Genomic DNA, 11,040 nt, shown 5'->3' with positions numbered 1-11,040 from the left:
CTTCGGGGGAACTAGCATCAGTGACTACTGGGAATGACAGCAGAAAGAGAGAGAGAGAGAGAGAGAGCAGTTTCCTGGCTTCTTCCCTCTCTCTGCTCCACTGGCCAATCCTAACAGGAGCCAGTGGGCAAGGGAGTCTAGAAGACGAGTTTGCTTCAGCCCCCCATGCCTTTGCTTCTCTTATGTTGGAGAGAATGTAAATTGTATAAGCCATTTTGAGGGGAATTTGTCAGGATTTCTCAAAATTTTAAATCTTAAGCCCTTTAGTCTAATAATTTCCCTTTCAGAGATTTAAGCTACGTCTACTTACACGTGACAAAGATGCGCATGTGTGGATGCTTGTACAGCATTGTTGATAATAGCAAAACACTGGAAACAATGGACATATCCATAGGCACAGTTTAAAAACATGAATGAGCTACCTAGAATGACTTCTAAGAGATGCCACTAAAGAAATAAAGGTTTAATGAAACAGCATGCTTATCAGGCCTCCATATGTTTATAAACTAATACGTGTGTAAAGCTTGTCTCAAATTGTATCCAGTGGTTTCTCAAGTCACTAGCAGCAGCTATGGCCTTTGGGGAGAGGAAGCAGGTGGTTGGAATAGGAGAGCGATCTCTTTACACTTTGTACTTTAAAATTCATTCACTGTGCTTTGGAATAATCTAAGCCACATGAAATTGCCAACATTCCGTCGTTTTTGACCCACAAAACAGCAATTTCATGTGGTTTATGGTACTATTCCTTTATGAATAAAAGAAGTAACTAATTTTAAATGGTCAGGAAGAGCTATTATATTGGAATGCGACTTTGGAGTTGACATTTTCAGTAAGAAGGTGACCAGTGATATATCACCCCCTCCAGTATCAGGGCGATTCGTTGTCCTTTCAGAGTTAAGATGAAATTCAGGCAACATCCCATGAGCTCGATTCTTTCAGAAGAGTCTCCAAGAATGGCTTCTTGATTCTCAAGACTCTAAGGACTGTTAAATGCACTTAAGACGAAGGAGAGTTGAGAGCCAGGCCAGGTCTGCTCTCCTGTCAGCTCCACATGCTGCCGAAGGCACAAAACAAACCCAAACTCCGAAGCCAATCATCCCTCCGCCACTGACTGAGGTGGGAGCTATCTGTTCCCAGGGCTTCTGTGCAATCTTTTTTTTTCACTTGAAGCGATAAGAAAGAAACTTAAGCAATCTCGGCAGCATCTGATGAAAAACAGCCCGAGGCTCTTCACATTCCAGAGCCTGCCAGGGACTTGGAGGGCCTCTCACAGATGGCTGAAATTGTTCTGATTCACCAGGAGCATGTCATATGGGTGGGTGTTGCAGCTGGGACACCACAGCCCTGAGGCTATAACTATAACATCAGGAAAAGCAGGAGACAACCGAGAGCCTTAGCACATTAGCTCATAACATCTCCCTCAGGAAGGTGCAGGACCTTGTGCCATTTTACAGGGGAGAAAAATGAGGTTTGAGCAAGTCCAATAACCTAGAAGTAAGTCCGTCTTACTCCAAAGCTCCTTCTCCCAACGGTCACCCTGGATGTGACAAATGTCAAAGATGCTAGCTGGTGACAGATGATGCCGGCTGGGAGAGGCAGACGCCGGGCAGGTGTTGTTTGCTTGGCATGGACTGCTCACAGACCAGGAAGGGTGGTGGGCAGCACATCTGGTCAGGTCACTCCCTTGCTTCAAACTCCTCAGTGGCTCCCCATCGCCTTCAGAATAAAATCCAAATGTAGTCCAGCATACAGGAGGTGCTCGGCCCCACCTGCCCTGCCAGTATCCCCTCTTCCCACGACCTTCAGCTCTTGCTAGATAACCGTCCAACAAAATCCAACCACTTTCCCTTTCCAGAGTGCCCTGTGCCCTCTCAAGCCAACTGCCTCTGTCCACTGCCCATGCTTGTGTCTGCCTGGAGGACCCTCCCCCTCCACTGCGCCTGTGGCCAACTGTAAGAGTCCTTTTCTAATGCTCCTCCCCGCCCTCTGTTCCCTTCCCGTCTCCAGCTGAGCCAGGATTCCTTTTCTTGACTTCTGGTGCCCTTGTGCTTCCCTCAAGTCTGGCATCCCTCCTTTTCCTCTCTCTTTTTTAACCTTTCCCTTCTTCCTCCCCTCTTTTATTCCTTCTTTATTTGAACAATTTTGCATTGAGCACCCACCCTATGCCAGTCATTAAATCACATCTGGGCGACGAAAGTTGACGAAGTAAAGATCCTTTTCTTCATAGAACTGATTCTCAAGGGCAAGAGGCTCACAGTTAGCGGACATTGCTACGTGCCCGGCATGGCATTATGCATTCAGCGTGTGTTACTTCACTTAACCAACACTGCAATCTTACAAGGGAGGGACTTTTGATTTTCAGAAGGAAAAATCGAGGCAGGATGGGGGTTTGAACCCAAGCTATCTGTCATTAAATCCGATGCTCTTAAATGTCAAGGTAAAAGACGAGTTTAATAAGAAAGCGACAAATACAATGAAAACACACAGAACCTTAAACCCAGCTTGGACACGTGGATGTCTTCTCAGATGAGGTGATGCCTCAGGACTTAGACACGGGGTTAGCATGGGCAAGGGCATGGTGGTAAGTGAAAGCGTGGCTCCACGGAGAGCCTCAAGCAGCGGGATGTTGCTGGGGGGCAATGCTTGTGGATGGAACGGAGAAGACGAAGCAGTGGCCAGCCTACAGAAAGCCTCATCTGCCACCAATCGAGCAAGTGCTTGCCAGATACAGGTGTAAGATGCAGGGCAACAAAAGGGAGTTTAATGAAGGGACTATTGCAAGATGTTGCCAGAGTTGAGGGAAATCACCAAGGAGTAGTGGGATACCTGGGCCAGCAACTCCGAGCCAGGCAGCCAGCACTCACCCAGAAGGAGCAAAAAGAGAGGATTTTACTAGAGCCCAAGGCGGAAATGGTGACTTTGACCCTAGAGACTCCCCCCCCCCCCCACACACACACACACTGGATGTGGAGCCTTTGGTAAGAGAACCTCTGGCCAGTCCAGAGGGAAGCAGGAAAATATCCAGCTTCTTTCTCCTCTTGCCTCCTGACATCTTTCTGGTGCTTCCCCATGGCCAAACCCAAGCAGAGGCCAGAGGGTGAATGAGCCCAGCTGAACCAGTCTATGAGGTCAGTCTCCTAGGTCAGAGAAGGGTAGAGAAAGGTGGCAAGTCGATCTGGAAGGACAAATGGAGACCACCCAGCACTTCCAGGTTAAGGCGTTTTATCCCATTAGTGATGAGTGCCATTGAAGGGTTTTGCATAGGGAGGCAATCTGGTCAGATATGGGTTTTCACAAAGACCTCTATGGCAGTAATTCAGGGGACAGAGCTGCAAGCAGTGTGGCATGAGCTAGGGAGACCTGCTGGATCAGAGAAAAGAAGGGCCAAGGTGAGAGATGGTGAAGAATAAGAGACATAGAAGGAGATGGAATGTATCCAGGTGAAAGATGACAAAGAGCTGGAAAAGGGCATAAATAGAATGAAAGAAAGAGATTAAGCTTCGATTTTAAAAACAGAAAGATATGGGGCGCCTGGGTGGTGCAGTCGGTTGGGCGTCCGACTTCAGCTCAGGTCACGATCTCGCGGTCCATGGGTTCGAGCCCCGCGTCGGGCTCTGGGCTGATGGCTCAGAGCCTGGAGCCTGCTTCCGATTCTGTGTCTCCTTCTCTCTCTGCCCCTCCCCCCTTCATGCTCTGTCTCTCTCTGTCTCAAAAATAAATAAACGTTAAAAAAATTTTTTTAAACCAGAAAGATAGAAATTGGTGGTTCTTAGTGAAGACAAAAGCCAGGATCCTCTTGGATGACCAAGATTCATTCAGGACAAGTTGAATCTAAGTTGTTTATGAAAAATCAAAATGTAGATATCTAGCAGATATTCTGATTTGCATCCAAATACTGATTAGTCTCTATCTACAGCTTTAGATAGCAAAGCCATCAGTAGGTAAATTCTAGTTTAAAACCATGAGAGTGAATAAGATGTCCCAGGAAGAGGGATGTCCAGAGAAGACAGCCAAGTTGTCTGGGAGTATTAGCACCGAGAAGCAGGTGGAGGAGAACCACTACAAAGGAGACAGACAAGGAGAAAGACCAGAGAAGACAAGGAGAGCCCGGAGAATGAAGCTGCTGAGAGCAGAGGCTAGAGGACCAACACCATTAAATACTGTAGAAAGAAAAAGATAAGCGCAGCTGCTGGTCAGAACATAGTAGGTCATGAGTGTCTTCAGAAAGAGCAGTAATGGGCCTTGCAGACGCTGCCACCCCAGAACCACCCACGCCGCCCAGGCATGGTCAACCCCACTGTGTTCTTCGACATTGCCGTGGACGTGGAGCCCTTGGGCCGCATCTCCTTCGAGCTGTTTGCAGACAAAATTCTAAAAACAGCAGAAAAATTTTGTGCTCTGAGCACTGGGGAGAAAGGATTTGGTTACAAAGGTCTCTGCTTTCACAGGATCATCCCGGGATCTATGTGCCAGGGTGGGGATTTCACACGCCACAATCACACTGGTGGCAAGTCCATCTACGGGGAGAAATTTGATGATGGAAATTTCGTCCTGAAGCACACAGGTCCTGGCATCCTGTCCATGATGAATGCTGGACCCAACGTGACTGTTCCCGGTTTTTCTTCTGCACCACCAAGACGGAGTGGTTGGATGGCAAGCACGTGGTGTTTGGCAAGGTGAAGGAGGGCACGAACATCGCCAAAGCCACGGAACGTTTTGGGTCCAGGAGCCGCAAGACCAGCAAGAAGATCGCCATTGCTGACTGTGGACAAATCTAATAAATTTGACTTGACTTTTATCTTAACTACCAGAACGTTCCTTCTGTAGCTCGGGAGAGCGCCCTTCTGCCCCCATCTGCTCGAAATCTCCTATAATCTTTGTGCTCCCTCTGCAGTTCCACGGTTCCTTGTTTTCCTCACTCCCCTCCAAGTCTAGTTGGATTGCAAAGCGAAGTGTATGATCATGAAATAAAAGCTAAACAACGATAACAACAACAAAAGAGCAGTAATGACTGAAGTTGGTGAATGGAGTGCCATGGGTTGAGGAATGAAGTGAAGAGGTGGGCACTGAGAATGTAGATTCTTCTGCTTACAAGTCTGAATGAGGAGGGAGAAAAGTAGAATGATACCTAGAAGGACCACCAGCTCAGTGTGGAGCTTTATGATATGAAATAGGCTTTTAAAAAGAACTGGTAGAGAAGGAGAAGCAGAGAAGAGGGAGAAGCTGGTCACACTTCAGAAGAGAGATCGCTGATGGAGCCCAGACCTGGAGGGACCAGGGCCAACCACCCTTTACACTCCTTGCCTGATTATTTGTCCAGACCCCCAACAAGAAAAGATGCTTCTCTCTGCAACTTGCAGGAGGCTAAGCTTCAAAACGTGAACTCATCCAACAGAATTCAAGGCACCTTGAGCAACATAATGGTCTTCAGTGAGGAAATTTTCCAGATATACTTAAAAGACACATACCCGTAAACAAAACCCCCAACCCTATCAGGCTGAATGAAGGCCTCTAGTGAGAGTTGTTGGACTAGAGCCAGACAGGCTGGAAACCAGCAATCTTTATGTTTAGATGAATTGAACATTTGAACAGCACTAGTGTTTATTAGCTCGTTTAATTTGGCTTGTAAGAGTCTACTGTGATGTGTGTTATTTCACTTTTTATCTTGAGGGGGGTGGAGGTGGGAGGAGTCTGTTTCTTTCTCAAGGCATTTCTTTTGGTCTCCAGTTGAATTTCTCTCCCAGAACAACTAAAGGTTTGGCCACTTGCAAAAAGAGCTGAGGAAGAGATTCTTGCTTCACTTGGGCGAGGTCTCAAAGACCATGTCCTCCAAAGCTCATCCCTCCTATCTGGCAATAGGACTATTTTGGGCCCGCAGTTGGCTGCATCAACCAAGAAAGTCACATAGAAGATGTGTGTGTATACACACACACACACACACACAGTGGAATACTACTCGGCAATATAAAAGAATGAAATCTTGCCATTTGCAACAACACGGATGGAATAAGAGGGTATATTGCTAAGTAAAATAAGTCAGTCAGAGAAACATAAATATTATATGATTTCCCTCGTATGTGGAATTTGAGAAACTCAACAGATGAACAAAGGGGAAGGGAAAGAAAAATAAGATAAAAACAGAGAGGGAGGCAAACTTTAAGAGACTCTTAAATATGGAGAACAAACTGAGGGTTTCTGGAGGGGATTGGGGGGGGATGGGTTAAATGGATGATGAGTATTAAGGAGGGCACTTGTTGGGATGAGCACTGGGTATAGTGTGTAAATGATGAATCACTGGGTTCTACTCCTAAAGCCAAGACTACACTGTATGTTAACTAACTTGAATTTAAAAAAAAAAAAAAGATAAAAAGATTTTTTAAAAGTCAACTGCATGCTGATTGGCTCAGAACACACTGAAAGACAAAACAAGAAATGTCATTTGGGGAAGAGGGTGAGGGGAAAAGGGGAAAGCAAAGAGCCGGTATTTTCCTTTAAGAAGGAACAAAACACGCTCACTCCTTGGATCCCAGCTTTGTGTTCCCCATCGGCAGGGGCAAAATCCCCATGAACCTCATCTGTAAAATGGAAATTTATTCAATTAAAAGTGTCCCCTGCAGTGTGCCAAACACTAAGCTGGGCACTTAGAGGACATCAGTGAACAATAATACCTCTCCTTCTGAATGTTCTAAGAAGTATATGAGATAGTGTCTATAAAATTACTTGGTGGCAATTTACGAGAGGTGCTGAATTAGAGGTAACTGCAGTGATGATGGTGCTTCTCATACATGGAATATAATGAACAGGATGTGGCAGAGGAGGAGGGTTCACAGAATCATTGAATGTCTCATCAGCTGGGCTGTGAGTTCCATGGAACTAGGAATCACATCTGCCTTCTTTACCTCTCTGAATCGCTAGCACAGTCCTTGACACAGAAATATCAGGTTATTAACAAGAAGTCATTCTCAATTGATCATTGCCAATTAAGTTGCCAAATACCGCCAAAGTTTGTGTTCTTCGTCTATAAACACCTCACGACCTAGAGTCCTTCTGACAGCTAGAGATAATGCAAGGCACTGGATACGATGCCTGGTCCATAGAGGCGCTCAAGGAAGCCAACCCATCCCCAGGGGTCTCTTCCTACTTGTAGACTAGGCCCAGTTGTTGAATTTACTCACCTGATGGCCATGGGTGGGAGAGTCTTCAGAGCCCCTCGAGTGACTCCCCACATGGATAAGGGAGGAATTAGGCACAGTGATGCGAAAGGAGGTGCCCAGAGCCACTGACTCAGTAAGGATGCAGGAAGCTGAGGCTAGTCAATGCCCATGAGGTAGGTCTGGTATAGTTAGGGAGATAAGCTTCTCACCAGAGAAACAGTTAAATCCATGTGGGGGGAGAAGGGTGTGAATAGGAATACAGGAGCAGGCAGTGTGGAAAAGCAGGGACTTCAGCTGGGCTCTGAGAGGAGTGTGGGGAGGAGGTGGGGAGGGATTTATAATCAGGGAGAACATCTTGAGCAAGATCTCAGAGGTGACAGTGGTTGTGATCATTCCAGGGTTTCAGAGGAGAGCAAAACCGGGAAAGAGACAAGGCTAATTGACCTACGCATGCCCGCCAGGGCTCCCCACCTTAGCTTACTTCACCTTTCCCATAAATTTATAGGACAGACTATTGTTATTGTTGTCAACTGGGACTCCTTGGCAAACACCAAAGTTGGTATTTGAATCAGGTCTGTCTAATGACAAAGTTTCTGTGTCTTTCATTCTACCCATGTGTCTTCCTGGAAGGGCCAGGTGTGGCCCCCTTGGTGATGAGGTCTCCCACTGGAAGCAGGGAGGTCTGGTTCTACCCCTGAAGAGCAGAGTGACCTGGGTAAGAGCCTCCCTCCCACTCCCCTCCTGCCATACGAGGTGTAATGGTTCCTGTTTTGTAAATGGGAACAGTAATTCCTACCATATGCCTGTCTCACATCAGCCCTGGGGGTTTCTTCTGTGAGGTTCTCACCCCAGAGGACGGCTTGGGGACCTGCCAGGGTGGTCTTACTCCTGGAAAAGAAGAGTGTGGCAAATGAGGCATAGATTTTTAAAGCTTCCACCCAGTGATACACTCATTTCCACTCTTTGGCCAGTGCAAATCCAGCAACCACACCCAAGTTTAAGAGGCAGGAACATGCCCTCTTACTGTGTATCTGGGTGAGAGAAAACTGGAAAGATTAATGACTACCACAGGAAACTCATACCTGTATCACTCAGAATGTTTTGCGAGAACTTTTGACACACCTGAGTTCTTTCCATTTTTCAAACTCCCCAGGTGACTTAAACCCTCGGGATGGAGAATGTAGATGGGATTCTAGGCAATGGGGGGCCCTTTCAGATTTCCAAGAAGGAAAGGATAGAACTGCTAAAGTTTGATCAGTCAATGAAAACTACCATCCAGGTGGTGCTGGAGATCAGTGGCGATGGAATGCAGGCTACATTTACAATGGGACAGCCTGAAAAGATGGGAGCTGTGGAAAAGACACTGGAATAATCCAGGTCCATCCTGGACTTGGGATGTGGTGATGGGAAGATAAGGCAAATCCACGGAGACATTTTCATGCAGTAAACACTAATTGAGCACCTACTATCTATCAAGAACTGTGCTGGGCACCAGAGGCAGGGGATGGGTAAGGAGTGAGACTCAATGCTCAGAAGAGTAAACCTGAAACATGCCATTGATGAAGGGTCTACCTTTTACTGAGGGTGTCATGGAGAGTCCGAAAAGAGTGCTCCGTCGCATGTCACAGAGAAGAACGTACTCTGCAATCTCCATCCAACCACGCTCTTCTTCCCCTACCTTGTGCTGTGGCCACAGGGGCCTCACTTCTTTGTTCCAGGGCTCCAACCCCTCCCCTCCCCCATGCTTCTAGAACTCTTCCTTCTTTTTTCCAAAATGAGTTCATTGTCTCCCTGAGCCTCTCAGAGGTTGCAGGCTGGCACACACCGGGCAGGTAGTCAACCCCCGCTTAGAACTCACCCTCTTTAGAAGACGAAATACAGTGAAAATCACCATCAGCTTTCTCTGTCTTCCCAGTTGCCTTCCCTGACCCTCTTGTTGGGGGACAACTGTGGCTTCAGGCAATCTGTTACCTAATTCCCTCTCAGAGGGCTCTGAGAAGACAAAGCAGGTCATTCATTTGTGCCTGGCCTCACCTCGCTCTCTCAGACACCCTCCCCTTTCCTGTTGGCTCTGTTGGTCATTTAGAACTCTCCCAGCTGGGCCAGGCCGGCCTCCCCGAGGGTCCACGGGCTTCTCCGGAGAACCCGGGGACTTGTGACTTTCTCTGCTTCTGCACACTGGTGCTGGATTCCAAGGGGCTTGGGGAAGGGGACAGAGACACCTACTGGGAACCTTACTGACCTTTCTCCTTCACAGATGCTCTCTAAAAACTCAGCTCACGATGCCACAGTGATGAATATTGATAAATGCTCTTTCTATGGGGCGCCTGGGTGGCTCAATAGGTTGAATGTCCGACTTCAGCTCAGGTCATGATCTCATGTTCCATGAGTTCGAGCCCCACATCGGGCTCTGTGCTGACAGCTCAGAGCCTGGAGCCTGCTTTGGATTCTGTGTCTCCCTCTCTTTCTGCCCCTTCCTCACTCATGGCTGTCTCTCTCTCAAAAATAAATAAACATTAAAAAAAAATTATAAATGCTCTTTCTAGCAATGGTATTAGCAACTACTAAGTATTGTCCACATTTTAAAATATATACATAAACAAAACAATGCTGATACGCTATACTAATGAATAGTGTGCCTTCACCCAATGATGTGGGGATGCATTTCTTACCACTTCCCATCAGAAAGAGGTGAATGTGAGCAAGGTGCTGTCTCTCCCAGCCCCAGATGGGGTGAGGGCTCAGTTTAGAGCAGGGCAGTGGTGGTGGAGAGGCTGTACGGGACAGACAGACAGCACTGGTGACCGTTCCTCCCCTGGGGAAACAAACAGAATTAACTAAATCTGAAGCAAGTCCACCGACCTCCGATGTATCCTTTTCCTGGAAAACAAACAAAATGAAATGACTATGAAAAAGGAGAAAATGCTCTGCCTACGGAAGTTCTCACAGCCAGGCTTCTTGCTGGGGAGGTCGTCCGGGCTGAGTGCTGTGTTTCTGCTACAGAATAGAGAGGCAACACTCACCCTGCTGCGCTGCAGTGCAAACCACGTAGGACAGCTGGGACTCCCGTCCCAGAGGTCGTGACAGGACTTTGGACATCTCGCACCTTCCATCAGCTGCTCATGGCTGCAGAGCTTGGCTGTGCTCCGCAGCCCAACCTCTCTGAGGGCATCATAGAGCCAAGGTCACCGCCCCACTATATTAATCATGTTTTTTATTTTCTACACTCACTGATGCTTTGACATCTTCAAGCCTTGCTGACCCAAGAGGGACTCCTCCTCCCCTGGCTAGCCAGTTTCTAGAAACATCAAAGGACCCACCACCAAGGGCTCCTTTTACGTGCAAAGCCCACACCCCAAACATCTCCTCCCTCAGGTTCTCACAGGACTGTTTCACTACTGGCTAATATTCCCTTGCATTCATCATCCCAGGCCAGGCATCATGCAACTCAGGACAGCCCCTACGCCCCAGAGCCTGCTGAAGTTATTCAGACTGGCCGATTTCTGAGCCTGCTTAACCTGCCTTGCACATCGCTTCTGCAGAAACCACAATACAGACTCTTGCCATGAGTTCCTTGCACTCTCTCTGCCTCCTGATCCGCCCTGGCGCCTCCCTGAGTGGCCTCGAACGGTATGATGTGCCCCCTTCTCTTGGGGAACTGGGAATAACAAACTATTTTTTCAATGGCAATCATCTTCTGGCCTGCGGGCCTCACCGAACCGAAATAAAGATGAAACCTACATTTTAAAACACCTGCCTTGGGGGGCCCCTGGGTGGCTCAGTCCAACTACAGCTCAGGTCGTGATCTCCCAGTTCATGGGTTTGAGCCCCGCATCGGTTCACTGGCTGCTGTCAGTGCAGATCCTGCTTTGGATCCTCTGTCCCT

At 47.6% G+C, this 11,040-nt stretch overlaps 1 pseudogene; it reads left to right on the top strand.

Moving 5' to 3' along the window:
* Positions 1 to 4,284: 4,284 nt before the first annotated feature.
* Positions 4,285 to 5,282, top strand: LOC125923939 (peptidyl-prolyl cis-trans isomerase A-like; annotated as a pseudogene).
* Positions 5,283 to 11,040: the final 5,758 nt, after the last annotated feature.

Source organism: Panthera uncia, chromosome B1 (assembly GCF_023721935.1).
Source record: "Panthera uncia isolate 11264 chromosome B1, Puncia_PCG_1.0, whole genome shotgun sequence".
In the NCBI taxonomy this organism is placed as follows: Eukaryota; Metazoa; Chordata; class Mammalia; order Carnivora; family Felidae; genus Panthera; species Panthera uncia.
This window is presented reverse-complemented; position numbering and strand designations above follow the sequence as displayed.